The following is an 18,310-nucleotide window of genomic DNA, read 5'->3' on the forward strand; positions in this document are numbered from 1 at the left end:
GTATATGCATGTGTGTAAATACGATGTAGGATATGAATGCGCGCATGTGTGCGTGTGTGTTTGTGTCTGTAAATAAGTCTATCTTTATCTCTGTAGGGGCAGTTTTTCTCTTTCTTGGATGTATTATATGTCCTTTTACAGAGGTATCATGCATTCATTATCCCATTGAAAACATGTATTTTTCATTAAATCCCTATTAAAAGAGAGAAAAAAGGAAGAAAAAGAAAGACAGACAGACATGAAGAAATCTGTCTCTCTGATGGAATAATTAATTTGGACCCGTTTCTTTTAAGTTCCTGAACAGTTACAAGAGAAAGCCTGCAATCACCCCCCACTTTTCTTTTTTTTTTTTTTTTTAAATTTTCCCTAGCCATCTACTCCGTGTGCCTGTGCGTGTGTGTCTGTGTTACTAATGAAGTTTGCAGACTTGTGTTTGTATATCCACGAGCTCCTTTTCTGCTGCCCCTTCTCCGGGCTGGCTCTGTGGCTCCCGCAGCCCCCGGCAGCCGCGGCAGCTCCAGCTTCCCCGGCTCTGGGGCTGAGCGTCATTTGCAGCCCGGAGAATGTTGATCACCTCACTAATTACACCTCTCCCTCTCCTCTTCCCTCTCCTCTCCCTCGCTCTCCCTCTCCCTCCCTCTCTCTCTCTCTCTCTCTCTCTCTCTCTCTCCTCTCTCTCTCCTCTCTCTCTCTCATTCCCAGAGTGCATATCGGGAATAGACACACAAAGACATGCGCACTCAACTTAATCAGCCATTTTTTTAAACAGGGCTAAAACGATAATAATTAGCAGAATAAAGACATATCGGATTTTCATTTCCTTTCCTCCTTTTCCCAACCCCTTCACAACCAAACAGCGAGACCGCGGTCGGCACATGCTTTAACAACTCCCGGACCCCAAAGGACCGCTCCATGCCCCCCACTTCTTGCTCAATCATTTTTATTTTCACCCAATAAAGTTGGAGGATTATTTTTTTTTTATTATTTTTTTAATGAACCTTCTCTCGTTTACTTGGATGTGATCAGCTGTTAAGTAAATAAAGCAAAACAAAAAAAAGAGGCGAAGATCCAGTAGGAACTGCGAGGGGAAATGGAAAGTAAGTTTTTTCTTTAACTTTTATTGAGTAGTTTGTGTTAAATTTAGGTCGAGTATCGATTATCTTTCCAGGCTGATCTTGCACAATCTTTGATATTTCGCTCTCGCTCTCTCTCTCTCTCTCCCTCTCTCTGTGCCTCTTTCTCTCTCTCTCTCACATACACACACACACTCACATCCCCAGATCCCATGTATCTCTCCCCTCTCTCTCTCCCCCCTTTTTCTGCCTGTTTCCCCATTTTTAGGTACAGTATTTGCTCTCATTGGGGAAGGAGGGGCTGCTTTCTCTCTCTCTCTTCTTTCTTTCTCTCTCTCCCTTTCTCTTTTATTCCGGGGGTTACGTTTTGTTTGTGTATTTTTTTTGTTGTTGTTTTGGTTTTGTTCGGTTTGGTTTAGAGCTGTAGGTTTGGGTTTCTTTCTCTTTCGGGCTGTAACTTTCGGATTAAGTGGAGGACCCCGCTCAGTTTGCAAAAGAGGTTCGGGGGATGCCCCCCACTTTTTATTTCGCTCTTTTTTTGTAGGGAGCTCGGGGAGGGGGGGAAATACTGTCAGATTAGGAAAGACGTTACGGCTGTCAGAAGTCATCACCCTCCAGACCTCGCACTCTCGTTTCGCAGCTCGGTTCCCCCCCAAAACTTTGAGGTGCTCGAAGGCGCATTCCGCTTTCCCACTCTCCTTCCTTCTCCTCCCCATCTCCACCCCCCTCGGGCTCCCAAACTTTCACTTTCGGGCTTGGGGGAGGTGGGATGCGTGGATGCCAGCAGGGCAGCGGGGACCCTGGCTGCGTCCGTGTGTACAGAGGGTGGCGTGGGGTGCTCTTTCCCCTCTCTCCCCCTACTCCCACCCCCCCCCCCCCCGCCCCCTTTTATGTTGCAGGTAGGTTTCTCAGGAGCAGAGGCAGCCGTGCGGCTGTGAGTGTGTGTGTGTGTGTGGCTGTGTGTGTGTATCGCGCTGCTGGCTGCCGGCTCTGGCAGCAGGAGGAAGAGGAGCCCGTTAGGAGCGCTCGGTGCCCCGGGGGGGAGGCTGCTGCCCGGGAGCCCCCGCAGCCCCGCCGTGCCCAGGCTGCTTCCAAAGCCGCCTTTCTGAGATCTTTCCAAAGGGGTGGGGGGGGCGAGGGGAGGGATGTGTTGCAGGACAGTCTATTTTTTTTTTTTTTCCTAAATGGAGGACTAAGGTGTTTAATACAACAACAGAAAAAAAAAAAAAAGAAGAAAAACACACAAAAAATCCCAGCCAACCGAAAAAAAACCCCAAAACTATAAACAGCGAGAAGGCAGTTCGGTTCCTGCTTTAACTGCTCGTGCCAGAATCAAGTGCATCCCTTCCCATCACGGCGGCTAATGGCAGACGCGTCCCTGCTTCCCCTTCTTGCCTTACATGAAATTTTCGGCAAAAATGCTAATAAACTTTCCCCCCATCCGATGCCAACTTACTGTGGTTCCCTTCCACGCCTCCCTTCCTGCATCTTCTTCACTCCCCGCTCCCCCCAGCCTCCCCGGCAGCGGCAGCAGAAAACGCACGGGTTGGTATTTTCTTTTGTTACCTGGGAGCCGTCGGGCCGGGGGTCTCTCGATCGGCTGCTTAGGGCACTGGGTCCAACCGAGAGAGGAGGCACAGCAGCAGGGTTCAGCCTGTTTCACCTCAGCGCCGTCCCGAGGAGGCTTTAGCCACCATTCAATAACACACCCTCCTCCTCCTCCTCTTCCTCCTTAGGTACCAAGGCAGAGATCGCAAACATAACACCCCCCTCCCCACCAAAAAAAAAAAAAAAAAAAAAAAAAAAAAAGCCCAACCAAAAGACAACTTGCCAGGCTGAAGATGGTGGATTTACATTAAGCCAGACACAGGCAGGTTCACTCAGAAAGTCTGACCATCCCGTTTTCTGACAGTTGTATTTCCTCGGCTCCATTCCGTCCTCCTCTTTTTTTTCTTTTTTTTTTCCAAAAAAAATTCTTTTTATTACCCTTGTTCGGTTTTTAATCAAGGATTATGTAGTTGGCAGGAGGAGGTCGAGAAAGAGAGTGGAAAGAGAGGGCTCTGGTGCTTTTGGGTGGTTGCTGTGAGGTTGTTGTTTTTTTTTTTTTTTGATAGTGTATTTTTTTTTTCCAATTGCGCTTCCCCTGGATTTGCAGTGGCTCGATCCTTAGGAGCGGTGGTGGAGTGTTTAAAAAGATCATATGTAGCATTATATTTTTAGTTTGGTGGTGGATGGATGGAAGAGGTAGTGAGAAGCCTTTGCAGCCCTGCCTGTTGTTGGTTAGATTGAGGCAGAGACTTGGCTGCGATTGGGACGCGACTGTGACATGGGCATCGATCGCTTCCATTGAGAGCAATGCAAAAACACAGCCTGGGTATGTAACACTCTCAGTGCCATCAACACTTGTTTTACTTTGTATTTACTGGCAAAACTGACAGAACGATCTGGAGTATTTTTCTTTGAAATAAGGAATACAAACATTTGGATGGGAAGGTGCACAAAGAAGATTGTGGAAATAAACGGGGGGTTGAAGGTTGGGGGGTGTGGTGGGGGGGAGAGCCTTAACCATCATTGCTCCACTTCCTATTCAACTGACTGTATTTAAGGAGTTTCTCTCTTTTCTCGACTGGGAGATCCTACTAAACCGGTTGAAATGAAAAAAAAAAAAATCAGACAATGAACCTTGAGGGAATATCTGCTAGTTTTCAGGGTTTGCGGTTTCAGATGGTAGAAAGGTACACGAAATAAAAGATGGCTAGCCAGCTGTTTTAACCTCTTGTACCTGGCTCCAGAGCTGGGGCTCACCAGGATTATTCAGTTATTCGTGCTATCTGTGCTTGAATATTTATAGTGTACGATCTAGAGATCCACACAGTGCATTGTAGCATCTCTTTATCCTTTAGTCGTGGGCTTTTTGGACTTCGTCAACATAAACATGTATTCAATAGTTTTCATTTTTATGATAATGAACATAGAGGGTCAATGAAATATAGAGGGAAAAGTCATAAATCTGCAAAAGTGAAACCTACCCAAGGAACAAAGAAAGGTCAGGTAAACCATCTGTGTAAGTCACAGTAATAGTACCTGCTGTTTGGTTTATGCAGGGATACTGCTTTATTTTTTTTTTAAATGAAACTTATCCGCTAGATCAAGTTAAAACTAAAGGAAAGCTGTGGAGATGATAAATGGCATTGCGTGCATCTTTCAGAATAGGGAGATGGTTTTGTTCCTTGATTTTTGAGTAGTTTACGTTTATTTGTGAAGATGGTGCACCAGAGAAGAACATATAAAGGGGGGTGAGAAAAATCACTGTTTAATATTGCAGAATTTACTGCATCCATTCTGACCATGAGCCTAAATTTACACAATGAAATTTGATTATCTCTAATAACAATATTAGGTCCTGCACTGGATGGATGAGAATTGAGGTGGTTTTGTTGATTGCAAGGGTTTAATGTTGCATTTCAGAATCTGATGTGGTTTAGCCTCCCTTCCATTAACTGGAAAACCCCTGAGGTTTTACAATTATTTCTTAAAGATAATACATTTAAGATTGCATTGGTAGGCTGAAGAAAAGTCATAAAGGCAAGAAGGGAAGCCCTTAATAACTCTTGAGATTCAGACATGTTCAGCAGTTAGATTGGCTCTGACTTCACCAAGGGTCGACAATGTGTCATTTCCATGAAGCCAAATTGCCCTCTGCCTATATGATATTAATGTGCAAATCAATATTTCAGGGATTAAATTTCCCTTCTTCATTTTTTATGGTTTCTACCTCAATAAGTCTCAAGTCTATTAGAAGAGGCTGGATGATTTAAAATCTTTCACTGCAGAATGGCTTGTCGTAGCCTTGTTTCACAGACCGCTTTTGGATTTTCGTTATAAAAGACTAAAGGCATTCCAGAGAAGTTGATAGTCAATATAGGGACATGCTCACTGTTGTAAAGCCCTTGTTCGATTAAGAGCTAAAAAGGTATTGAAAATATAATATATATGTTTATATAATATATATACATTCTACTGCTTTAAAAATATTGTGTTAATCACCTATTGATTTATTTCAAAATCAATTGAAGCTCCTTTCTTATTAGTGATTTGTTCAGCATTCTTCAGCCTTGTTGTTAATTTTCTTAAACAGTATGCATGAATTAATCTGCTGGTAGAATGTGTTTTGGGTTTTCTTTGAGGCATATTTAAAACCAGGCATTTTTACCTATTTAAGCTAAGTGGTGTGAACAGTTTAGTCTTGTGGGGAGAGCCAGGGCAGTGTTTTCTGCACTCTGGATTCAGCATTGTTTTAATGAAGCTGAGGGGTGTTTTGTAAATATTTTATGATTTCTGTTCAGATGCTTATCATCAGCAATGTTTATTAAGACTTTCCATTGAATATTCAGGTTAAAAATTAAGGTTGAATATTCAGTTAAAAATTAAAATGGAGCTATCTGATCTGGAAGGAAACAATACATGACAGAAAATCCAGGTCAAAATATGAGGTTGTGACTTTATCACATAATCTTGGGAAGGCCCTACTGTCTATCATTTAGTATTGTTTTATAGTCTTAGACCATCTGGACCAAGTTCCGCACAGCTGCATGAATTTCATATGTGATAGAACATTTTTTCCATTCAGTGTGAAATGTTCCTTCCTAAAAACGTACACCAGACTCGCTTAATTTAGTCTGCTAAAAGAAATGCACATGAAAAAGGACAAAAGGCTCTTTAATCTCTGCAAGCTGTTTGTTTTTCTTCAAGATTCCTGTCTGTTTGGGTTTGAAAAGTCATGTTTATTGAGCAGATGATTCTGAGGTGTGACATTAAAATAATATATGATTTTTGTGCTAGTTTCTGCTCCCCTAGTTAATTTGCAGAACTACTTTTTATGCCTGTCAAAACACAGGGTTAATCTATTCTTATTTACAATTAATCTCAATAAAATTAATCTTAACTATGCCTTAGTCAGTAGCTTAAAATATCTAATTATATTCAATTAACTGCTGTCATAGTAATTAACACTGCTTAATTGCCTCTGCATATATTTATGTAAAGCTCATTAGTTACTGCTTGCTCTTTTTTTTCCTTTTCTCATTCCCATTTTTGTGATTCTGAGAGTACTGATGTAAAACTCAGTTCAGTTTTTGACGATTTGGTCTTGAAGAACCTGTGACAATAGCAATATATGTGTTTGTAACCTGTTATGTGGGTAAATATTTGTGTTTTCATACGTAAAAATTGTACCAGAGCTGAGTCTGTATAGAACTTCTAGTCCATCTTCTCCCCCCCTGCCCCTTTCTCCTACCCCACCACATACAAAATTGTTTTCTAACCTTATGAAAGAAATAAGAGAATCCAGGTTAAGCTTTGTGTTTATAAATGAAGAGCTTTTCTGCATCTGCCTTGGGGCTGTACCCAGAAGGCAGAGCTTTGCTGCTCCAAATTCATTCAAAGGGTTAAAGACTTGGCCAAGGTTCAAACTGAGAAGCGCCCAGGGAAAGTGCATGTGAATATGTACAAGTTTCATGTAATTAGTGCTTAATTATATTAACATATGCAAATTGTCAACTTAGGAGCTTGTTGAGCTGGCAAAGATCAGCCAAGCACAATTGCTGTATTGTTCTGAAACAATAATGGATTTCAAGTTGGATTGTGAAAACACATAACTAGCTATCTAATTTAACTCATACCATGGTGAAATTTCATTAGTCTCCATGGAGACTGGTTTAATTGTGCTGACTAATGTTCTGGGCTGCAGAATGTCCTAAAAAGAAAGCGTTGTTTGCCTAATCCACCTTACAATGACACTTGTTTGTACATGTTTCCCTTGTGTGAGAATTTGCATATGCAAATAAATAGTTTCTCTGCCCCATTTGTCATGGCTGTTCATTACCCATGAAGAGGACATTGTTACTAGGCTGTTACTGAGTCTCCCAAGACAGGATAGTGTCAACCAGTCCAGCCACATTCTTTCATAATTTGTTTCTGATTAATAGACCAGAGTGAGGCTCATTCTATTCAGGCCTCTGCAAAGGGAAGGTCAGTTCTGTCACTGAAAAGAGTTTCCGCAGCAACTGAAGTTTTTTCTCCCCCCCTTCCCCTCCCGCTTTGGCCAAAATAATCATATTTAAAATAATGTATTCTTGCTTTAAGGAATACCTCCACTAATAATCTCTAGTTTCCTAAAGCAAAAGATAGGAAAATAAAGGAGATTCTGGTATTGGAATATTAATCCTGTTTTTGACAGAAAGGTAAACTGATATAATTGCTTTTCAGTCGAAGGAATGGGGGTTTATACAAGTGTGAAAGCATCGGAAAAGGATTAGCATTTTTTTGCATAATGAAAAGCTCTGTTGAATAGGGCACTGAATGGTTGACTGAATGACTGAGATGAAAGGAAGATGAAAATGCAGGCTCCTCTTTCTTTATGCCTATGTTCAGCTCTCGCTAAAGTTATGTTTGTCCAAGACTTGAGAAAACAAGCAGAAGCTCGGATTTCAGCAACTTGCTAAGATGCCCCGAGTTTCCATCATCATGTGAAGTAATATATATGAAAGTAATGCAGCAAAAGGATGAGAAACACAGGTTTGTATGGAGGGGAGCTCCAGGAACATGACTGGCAAACCAAATATTGACTATTGGGTATCAAGGATTCCCATCACTTTGCTTGGGGGAAAGATAGAGGGAGGAGGGGGTCCGGCAGGGAGGGAAGGAGCTATTTTAAAAGTTGCCAATGGAAATTATGCATCGATGCATAATAATCTAATAAAATTTGGTATTCAAGGAAGCAGGGTTTAGTCAATATCTGTTATAATTATTAAACTATTTCTCTTTTGGAAAAAGTTATGAATTCTGACTCAGTGCTAAGTGTTTAAGTGGTATAGAAGCCTTGCTAGGGAAAAAATTACTCTTTTCATTTGGCTTTGAAAACAGAGAAAGCTTACCGAAATAAAAATTTATACATGCACATAAGGAGCAGGGCTTTCAGCGTGCCTGCATCAGAGCACTCAGGTTGTTTAAAACATTTGGATTTTGGTAGATTCAGGTGGCAAGAAGGGCCCCAGCATCCTCCTGCAATCAGTGCTAGCCCCCACTGACTTCACCCGGAGCAGGATCAGGCCCCCAGACAGGGCTGCAACTGGTTAGCTGTTGACAATGTGATCAGTGCTTCTAATTATGTTCTCTCAACAGTAATTAGGGCAGTTAAAATACCATAAGTGTTGAGCCACTTTTGAAAGTGGGAAGTGGTTCTTTTGTACATATGTAAATCAAATGCAGTGTGAATAATTATTTGTATGTATGCATATTAAATAAGCTCTCTTTTTTTCAGGTCAATGTAATTACTGATTTAGAGCTCCTGTGGAAAACTGTTGGTAGTTAGACTAAATATTAACTTGTTTGGGGGGTCTTCTTTTAGTTTGCAGAACACTTACTTGTAACTGCTTGTTAGTTCAGCTTTGGGCTTGATTTGACAATACTTAAACAGTTAGAGATGCCTCTAAGAAATTAGGATTATTTATGGTTAAATGAAATAAAACTGTAAATATGGAAAGTGCTTGGTAAGAATAAAGTCACAAAAATTCTCCCTTGTAAGACAGAGTCAAAGACTTTCTATGGGGTTTCGGAACGTTTTACTGCTAACTTTATGAAATTCCTGAAAACTTCTTTTAAAAGAACGTGCTTAGGGGGTATTCTTTCATTCTGGGAACAGTTTATTAGTGTATTTCCATAAGAAAAATGTGTTAATTTAAAAAATAAATTCATTTATATTTTAAAATATTGTTAACCAAGAGCCATGTGTTGTCTCTGGCAAAGTTCCAGCCACTGTAGAACTGGATAACACATGGGTTAATAATAACTTATGTGATGTCTGCATTCTTACTGAATGGGCAGAAACCCAGCACACTGAGATACTGGGATTCGGGATTTTACTGAATAAGATGTAACACAGTATATATTTATGTGCACAGATGGAAGAAACTAAGAGATATCTATCAGTGGCTTTTACATAGCAGGTAAAACAAACCTAGTAGGTTCTGTTTGCTCATTGAGATTTGTTGGTTTTGAAAGGGTTAGTATGCACATTTATTGACAACAGGATTCAGCAGACCTATAGACATAAAGTTGTTTTGCATAAATAAGGACAGCACATTTAGACTTTAATAAGTATTACTCTATTCATTTTTTAATAGTCACTGTAGTGCTTTTATACCACTATTTTCATTATTACTGCAGCTTTTGCTGAGTTCCTCACTAAGCCAAAAAAGTTTGTATCAGACTGAAATATGGCAGTCTTGTTGAGGAATGACTTTTTCTGCTTATATGATCAAAATAAAAGTTTGCTATATTAATATGCTCTTTTATATGTTCACATTAGTCAGAATCAGCTTTCAATTTAAAAAAAAAAGAGTGAGAGATTTTAAAGGTGATTTATTCAAATTATATTTTATTTGCTTTTGGTACTATCGTGGAGAATGTAAAATATGCCCAGGAACTGGGATCTCTTTACAGACAAATCTAGCAGACTCTCACAGTGATCTGATAGGCTGTACCAGCTCCTAAGAAGGTGTTACAGTCCTTCAGGTCAATAGTTCACCAGCTAAAGGAGGTGTGTAAGTGAGAGACCACGGTGACTCTGAAAACAAAGCTTTACCATATTGGCTGCGGTGGTGTCTGCAGAACAAGAGATGAACACTCTAGGTGTACATCTAAAATTGTATTTAAAGAATCAAATGTTCTGCTTCTGAAACAAAGAAATCCTTACAAAATGCCTGTGTTGACGTGAGCCTAGGACATGTAAATTCAAAAGAACTGGGTTCTTCCCATTCACACCAAACTAGATTAACAATAAATGATTTCAGAGGAGTAATATAGGTGTAAAACTGGCAAGACATCATTTTGATATTTGTCGAAAAAGAATCAGGTCTTTAGTTACCATTTGATAATAATCCCATAAAATAAAACCTAAAAGGTTTCATCTCCTCTTTCTTGCATTACCATTTCTATTTTTAAGGATTATGTGCCTAGTGCAGAAGGCACCGGAGGGTTTGTAAAAAAAGGTATTCCAGAGAGGCTGATGGGGTTCAGTTCTGTTCCTTTTACCAGGTTAACAGCAGTGCTGAGGATCTAGGAGCAGTGACTGCTGAAGGCTTGCTCCTCCCTGTTTTGTCACCGAGGCTGCATTATAAATTCACCTAATCTGAAATGACAAGGCACCTGTCACTGGGAGTGCTCTAGTGTTTGGGGCAGCGATGGAAATCTGTAGTAATCCCAGTTATTTCCAAACTTGTTCCAGGAGATGGTAGTGTAACAGATTGGAATAATCTCTTTCTGAAGAATAACAAAAACATAACTTCCTTATTTCCTTTCTGTTGTTAGGGAGGATATTTTGATTTTTGGTATTCCAAGGGCCAGAGATTTTTTGAGAGGGGAAAATAAAAGAACCCTTGGATTTGCCAAATGTTAGGTGATGATTTCAGATGCAGGTGGTTTGCCTGTGTAAGAAAGCATGGCTGTCCACTTTCAAATACGAGTTTCTCCTTGTTTAATACCTAACATGCCTACATGCCTTCCCCAGTCCAGAAACCCAGGTTCTAAGCAGCTCCTTAAACAGGGAACTTATTCCTGTGGGTTTCACTCTGATCCTTTAATACTTTTTTTATATATATATTGAAATACAGTTATTGATTTTGTTTATGGCACCAAGTGTTTAAATTAAAGAAAATGTAACATTTCTAAATGTATTTAACAATATGGCAACTGTCACCCTTTGACCCCTCAATTCCTTCACGAACTGCTCACCAAAAAAATCACGGTCTTTGCCATTGCACTGAGGCCACCTCTGGGGTGGGAAGTGTCACCCCGTGCCCAGCCAACCAGGAGCCACCCCGCTGCCGCACAACTGGCTGCTTCCAGGCTTTTTCCAGCACAAGCAACTGATGGCTGGAGGGAGGCGAAATCTGATTTCTCACTGGGTCACCAGCCGGTGCACTAGGACAGGCGTTTCGGCTCCTGTGGAAAAGCATCACTTGGAGTTTTGAGTCCCGACTGGTTTAGCCCGTGGATTTCTCCCTGGCTCGAGGGGTGGTTAGGTTTGACCGAGAGCGTCGTGCCAAGTCCAGCACCCCTCTTGGTTCCCAGGGGCTCGGATCAGGCCCTCGGAAGGAATAGTGCCATCTACTGAGGCACCCGCCGCGGTTCCAGCAGCGCCGGGTCAGCCCAGCGGGCAGCGCTCGCTCAGACCGCAGGGTGCGGTCACAACTTTCTCTTTCTTCTTTCCCCCGAGTGGGTGTAAAAGCAACACGAGACAATGGAGTAAAAAAAAAAATAAAAAAATCAGATGTGCTATTTAAATATAGCAGAAACTGGGAACCTGACAATAACTCAGCTGCTACAGAGTCAATTCAGCCATCTGGAGATTGTGACATGTCCAAAAAGAGCCGAGGATTGGGGGGTGGGGGGGAAACCTTAAAATGAAGGATTTAATTCCTTCTTGAAATGTATTCATGCAGGCTGCTGTTTTAATGTTGAACGGCGTAGGTCTCAGTGGTTTTGTGCGTCAAAGACATACGCATGTAAACACCTAGCGTCTTGCTACAATTGGATGTTAATGTTTCTGGACCAGAGCTGTTTGGCCCAGCACTGAGTTTACCGGTTGATATCAGTTTGTTTTTCAATGTTATCATTATTGTAAAATAGCTTTTTGAGTTGGTTTGAGTTTTTTAAATACGTACGGTGGCAGTGATTTATAAACATTCCTGACTTCAGCTGTGGCTGTACAGAGAGGTTGAATCTGCTCTCAGCATATTTTTAACATGATTTTAATAATTAGAAGCAAATATATTAGAAATCTTTTAGGTTCATTTAAAACTCTATGCAATTTAAACAAATGTGGAATTGCGTAATGGTTTGTCTGGGAATTACTTAGGCTGCAGAGCGTAGTAATATTTTATTAGCTGTCATTTGTTTTCTAGGAAGAAAATGGTGATTTTTATGTTGTGCCTTATGTGAAAACTTGGCACTGAAACAGGACAGTCCCCGAATGTGAATTTCTAAGAAGGTGGGACAGTAGTTGCCCAAAAGGTGAAGACTTGAGAAAAATTGGGCTGGGTCATTTCTTTCCTGAAATGAAGCAGGGTACAGATTAGGAGCCATTAAGGTTTGCCAGGAGTTGCTGGTCATAGAAGCCTGTTTAAGTGCTCACTGTCAACAAGGAAATCATGGGCAGCACTTAAAGTGGCTCACCTCTGATTTATTCATAAACCTCACACGAGCACTTGGCTTTGTTCTTGCTCTGGTAAGGGGGAACTGATGCCAATAAGAACAGGAATAAAGAGCTTCTTGCATGGTCCAAAAGTGAATAGCACTTTATCTCAAAGCATGACCTCCATTCCCAAGATCTGTTGTGTTACAGTTGACTCTGCTAGATGTGTATTCTCAGATGAATTGCTAGAAGAGGTTACAACAAATATATACTTTGTAAAGCCTCTAGATGTAACAAGAACTGTGTAACTGGAACTTAGGTTCTAACTTGACAGAAAGGTTGCGGTATTCATAGTGAACCGAGAGATTTCCGTTTCAGACAGCGCTTTATGCTGGTGTTTTTAACATGAGTCAGAAAACAGTATGATTATGTGGCTGCGATTCAAGAGAGGATTTTATATTCTTTAAAGAATTCGTTTAAGAAACATATTGTCATTAAGGCAGACACAAAGAAACACAAAGTAGTTCAGAGACAAAATTAAAAAAAGAAAAAAAGGTTGAGTTTGTTTATAGGCATATTTGATTGTTGCTGCTTTATTTTTGTTTCTCTAAGAAAGGCAAAGTAGTGCTAGCGGTCCACAATGGGGGAAGGGACCTTTCAAAGACGGTCAACTGCCATGTTTGCACTGGGGCAGAGGTTGAGTACAGTTACTTAAATCCCCAGAGAAACATTTAGTTAACGCTAGTCTCTTTCTGATCCCATCTGAGTCTGGTTTTCTTTTCTGCTTTTTAATGAAGTTTGTTTGTTGCTGTGTTTAGGTTAAGTTTTTAAACTGTCTTGCATTTTCACAACAGATTTGACCAAAAGAGTCATAATGGAAGACAGTGATGAGAGTTAATGATACGTCTTTGATAAAGCAGTCCTCGTGTGCAATCTGATCACAGCCATCAGCTCATTTGTCATGGCTGAAGTGAAAATGTCAGGACCAATGAGTGTATCAGTGCTGAAGGGGGCGAAAGGGCTTTTGGAGACACTTTTGTGCTGGGAGTAGGCCATAGCTTAGATGCAGCTCTAGGGAAATAGTGGGATTAGCCAACTCTGTGCATAAATCCCTAGCATAACAGAATTAGTTGGGAAAATGAGGTTTGTTAGGAAAAAAAAAAATTATCTGTAGAACTACTCTAGGCTGCAGCCCAGGAACTGTGCAAAACAGTAAGGCATTTTATCAAGATAATTTTAGCAATGTGAATGTACACACATTCCAGCAAAACTCACAATTGGTAGCCAACATTATAACACAACTCATCTTAATGCATTTAGCATATGTACATGGGTTTGCTTCTAGGAGAAAAAAGTGCACTTAAAATAAATACGGTCTTTGTAATCTTAAAAGAAGGTTTTCTGAACACAGTGGAAATGAACACAATATATTTAAATATGGACTGATGCTGATAGTCTTGCTGCATGAGTTAGTTCAAATAACAGATAAGGGCAGTCTCCCTGATGCAGGCACTTTTTAAATCAGGAGGTGTAATTCATACTATGGGAACATATTGATTGCCAAAGTGAGACTCTGGTGTGACTAGCCTCTTCTTTCTTTTACTGGTCTGTACAAGATGCTTCTGAAGAATATCACAGTAGGCAGATGTAGGGTAACCTATTGTATACGCCTGCCTCGCCATTATTGCAAATGCAAATTTTTTAGACCTCTCAAGATCAAGATTTAATATCCCTTACAATTTTTTTTGTTGTTGTTCACATTCATTACAATAACTCTAGATGCTCTTAGTGGCCAGTTTCCGTTCTGTTTTTTAACCTTGGTAAATTCATGATCTCAATGGTATCCTGCAGCAATGAGTCCTACTGTCTAATCCCTTCACCCCTCTCATCATCAGGTTTTAATTTGTCACAGCTTAGCTTTCTTGGAAACCTGCTACTTGCCTTTTGGTAAGTCTCATCTTGCTTCCTGCTACATACCTAGGAAGAGCAGTGTACTTTTGCCAGTATGCTGTCCATAAAAAATACTGAAGAAATCTTGATATCTTTGAGCTAGGGATCCTACTTGCCAGACCTATTCAGCTGGTGTGTGTGGAACTCTAGGTGTTTAACCAGGTAATCCCATTACCTGCACAATGCCAGTCCAGGAGGAGTGAGCGGGAGTGAGTTATGCCTTCTCCAGTGCGTGGAGTGGTTACTGCAGAATAATAGACGTGTGTAGATAATAGTCTGCCTGAAAACACCAGCTAATAATGGCTATTTGCCTGTGGAAGGGATATTTACCCGTTTTGCTATACTTCCCATGTGTTTGATATTATAGAACTGGGGGTGTTTTGACTTCACAGATCCATGCTGAGGGGGTTCAGCAGACTGCCAGTGCTGGGCTGACAGCAGTTTTTCCTTTGTCTGGTGATGCTATTAGAGGTGCTGCTGCAAATTTATCATCTTTCCTTTGAATTTAATGGAAGGCTGAGATGAAAATTAAGTTTGGTACTGGCTCCATTGTATTGCTGATCCAGCTGCCACCATGGCAAGGCCTCCGAAACAGATCTGAGCGTGATGGAGGGTGGCACTGGGGCTTGCTGTGTTTGGGTTACAAGTGTGTCTGTGTCACTACTGTGTGTTGCACAGCGTTTGTCCATGGTGGAAAGCTCCCGCTTCCTTTTTCTTTCTCCAGACTTTGGCATAAGTTTGGGAACAGGCAGAACATATTCTGATTGGAGGGGGTGGGGAGCACTGGATGTGTAGCAGAGTTTTAGGCTGTGACTCAGATACCAGGTATCGCCTCTGGTAACTAGGCTTCCTCACAGCGGGCTTGCAGCCAGCATGTGAAACTCCCTTTTGTGGTCATGGGTTTCAGGTGCGTGGTCCTTCTGGGCCTTCTCATGTTATGAACATGGCCACAGGGACTAAAGATACCAGGTAACCTCCAGTCTGGCATAGAAATATATAATAAAGCTGCAGCCGCTAGCCTTTAAACCCCAAATACTTCTCTGTTTATGCATGTCAGTATGAGTGGCAGAGACAAAGTAATTTATTTAATCTAACTAGTGTTTATCATTGTTTGGAGTCATGTGCAGATTTCTTCCATTTCATGTACAATGAATTGTCCTCTTTCAGATAATGTGTTTGTACAACCTTTTTTTTTTATTATGATTTCTATTGATTTACAGTATTGAAGTGAAATGCCTGATACCTGTTTCCTTCACTTTGACTGTATATAGTCAAAGAAGCTGATGAGATTCTTCCCTCCCTTCCACAAGCCCTTTAGCTGTTTTAAATGTATAATTATCATTGCATGTCATTTGATAGCAGCACTAATTGCTGCCAACCATTGTCTGTTTGCACTTAATGCTGAAACCTGATCAACATCCTGCTTTGGTTGATGTTTGGTGGTAAACTTTAATTAACTCTTATTGCATTGAAGAAGAGCTCAGTCTCTGTGCTAACTAATCATTTACCTTCATTATGTCCTGACAGCTCCACTTGTTCCTGGTACTAATAGATACACCAGTCAGTAAATAAACCTGCAAACCTTCATGCCTCGAAGTTGTTTCACATTGATATTTTGTTGCTTAAAGTATAATGTAATGGGGTACAGATAATTATTTCAGTTAGTTTTGTGTCTTTGCTTTTCCAGACACCAATCTCAAATTGCCTTTTTCATGCCAGACAATATAATTTTAATAGTAACCGTAGATTTAAGATAACATTATTCCTCCAGCATGGTTCCTATATACATGCATCTTTTGAATCAATACAATTAAGCTTGTCTCCTGTTGGAATTCTTGTAATTATTTTTCCTGAAATACTTTTCCTGTAATGATATTGAAGTTAAAGTAATCGGGTTACTGGCAGATCATGTAAAATTCAACTCAAAATTGCTGGCTGCTTGATTTTAATTTGTCTGACGTCAAGTTTGTTTGAAAAGGGATAATATGTGGTTAAACCAAGGAGCTTATAATTACGGTTGACATTTGTTTGTTTATAATGAAATCTAATTAAAGTTCATACATTTTAAAACACAGAAGTTAATTACTGAATTGTTCACTTCACTTATGCACAGCAGTCAAATTAACTTGCAGAGCAAAAAAAATGACAAAAGACTATGCATAATAAAAACAAAATGCCCAGCTGATCTTGGCAATACAAACCAAATTTGCCATGATAATATTCTAGAAAAAACAAATGCTTTATTAATAACTAAACTGATTAAAAAACATCCTCTATTTTCACTGACACGGCTGGTTTTAATACAGAGTAATATTTAAATGTTTAACATGACTTACAATACCCACAGCCTTTTTTTTTTTAGATGCGTAATTGGAAGAGTCTTGTACCTTGTGACTGTGCTCAAAAGCACGACTGTTTATTTTTTATTTTCATCAAGCATCTTTCTGAAGTCGTTTGGAGTTCTGTCTCCCCGAGAACTGTAATGTTTGCTCAGCTACCTGTCTTGTGATAACTTTTAGTAAGATAATTGCAGCTTTTTAGCATGCAAGCAAATTAGTATTAGGCAAACCAAAAGTACTGTAACATTTGTTTCACAGTTGGTTTTGAGACAACAAAGAGATTAGGCGAGTATTGTAGAGCCACTTTGACTCCCTAGTAATTACTTGTTAGTTTTACAATTCAGTCTTACCTTCCAAATGTGCTGACAGCATGCACACACAGACTTCAGTAAAATCACGAAGTTTGTGATAAATCACACTTTAAAAGTTATACTGCTCTATTTTACAACATTATTTTTAGTATATTTAATGATATTAATGTTACATTTTTGTTAAATTAGACATGTTTAATGAAGCAAGCCCTCATATTTCTGTATTTTTTTCTTAAAAGCTGTGAATGCAAACGATCTTTTTCATAGGGTTTAAGAATAGGTGACAGATCCAGGCAGTGTGACTTTTCATGAAGACAATTAGGATTAATTTTCTAGCTTGTTCAGTGTAATTTAGTTCCATGTGAGTGTAAAACAGCATCTAATGCAAACTATCTTTGACCAGAGTTAAAGAGTCTAAATGGTGAAAGCTTTACAGATTGGGTGTATCGACATATGAAAACACAGTAAATATGATTTATTAATTCCCCAAATGATTGATGCAGCAAATTTCTTTAAAAGAAAAAGGAATATGGATTCAATATCTAAGCTTTATATTTAGGAGGATTATTAACTTGAACTTCCAAATTTAATAGGGGTTTTGAGGGTGAAAGGGAAAGCATAGGGGCTCTTTTCATTAATGGCATGCCTGTAAAACTGAGTATAATTTACATAACCTTTCATAGTGTATATTGTGTGTGTCATAAACAGGATCTGATTGATTTGTAGATTAATATTTATTTAGTAAAAGAAAATCAAAAGGATTAAGCAGTCATCATTTTAACTCTAATGCTACTTTGCATAGATGAGACAAAGTGAGGTGATTAATGCTCTAATGATCACTGGATCGCTATCATTCAGATGCACCTTTCTCCAGAAAGAAAGGGGAAAAGTTGGTGCCTCCTCTTAATATTGGCAAACAAGAGTTTTCTAGCAATACTTTAACTGATTAGGCCATTCTTCATCACTAATGGAGTAATCACTACAGAACCTCAGTGTCAGGCGAAGTAGTAGAAATATGGTATGAAAGTGAGAATTAGAAGGATAATTACAGTTCATGTTCCTGTCTCACACCAATATGAGCTATTAATGTTCAGTTAGAACAAATAAGTGCCAACGAGGGTGGCTGGGAAAAAAAAGAAGCCAAATTTGTTTGGAGAGGTAGCCTAAGAAACAGGCCTATCTTGCATAATGATTACAACATTTTCCTAAACTAACAAACAACAAAAGAAACATATTGCACAGTAGCTTTGTCAAGCTGAGATTGCTGATCTTGCTTTTAAAAGGAGAACAGCTGCAGTGGCTTCATTAAAGCTGTGGAAAGAAGACAGGAGAGTAATGCAACAGTTCTTCACCATCACAATTAAATTAAAAATTCCAAAGCCTATAATAGCGTTATGGCCATTGTGCACACTTTCCCGTTACTCCTCAGGATAGAAAACAAAG

The 18,310-nt window shown here is 39.8% G+C and overlaps 1 protein-coding gene across 2 annotated transcripts in view; it reads left to right on the forward strand.

The window, feature by feature from the left end:
• The first annotated feature begins 826 nt into the window (after positions 1-826).
• ZFHX4 (zinc finger homeobox 4) overlaps positions 827-18,310 on the forward strand; it is a 150,714-nt gene continuing 133,230 nt past the window's right edge. For both annotated transcript variants that reach the window (XM_069854253.1, XM_069854254.1), the window contains exon 1: positions 827-1,097. The gene's annotated coding sequence lies outside the window, so the exon portion shown is untranslated. The remainder of the gene's footprint in view (positions 1,098-18,310) is intronic.

The sequence above is a fragment of the Phaenicophaeus curvirostris genome, chromosome 3 (assembly GCF_032191515.1).
Source record: "Phaenicophaeus curvirostris isolate KB17595 chromosome 3, BPBGC_Pcur_1.0, whole genome shotgun sequence".
Classification (NCBI taxonomy): domain Eukaryota; kingdom Metazoa; phylum Chordata; class Aves; order Cuculiformes; family Cuculidae; genus Phaenicophaeus; species Phaenicophaeus curvirostris.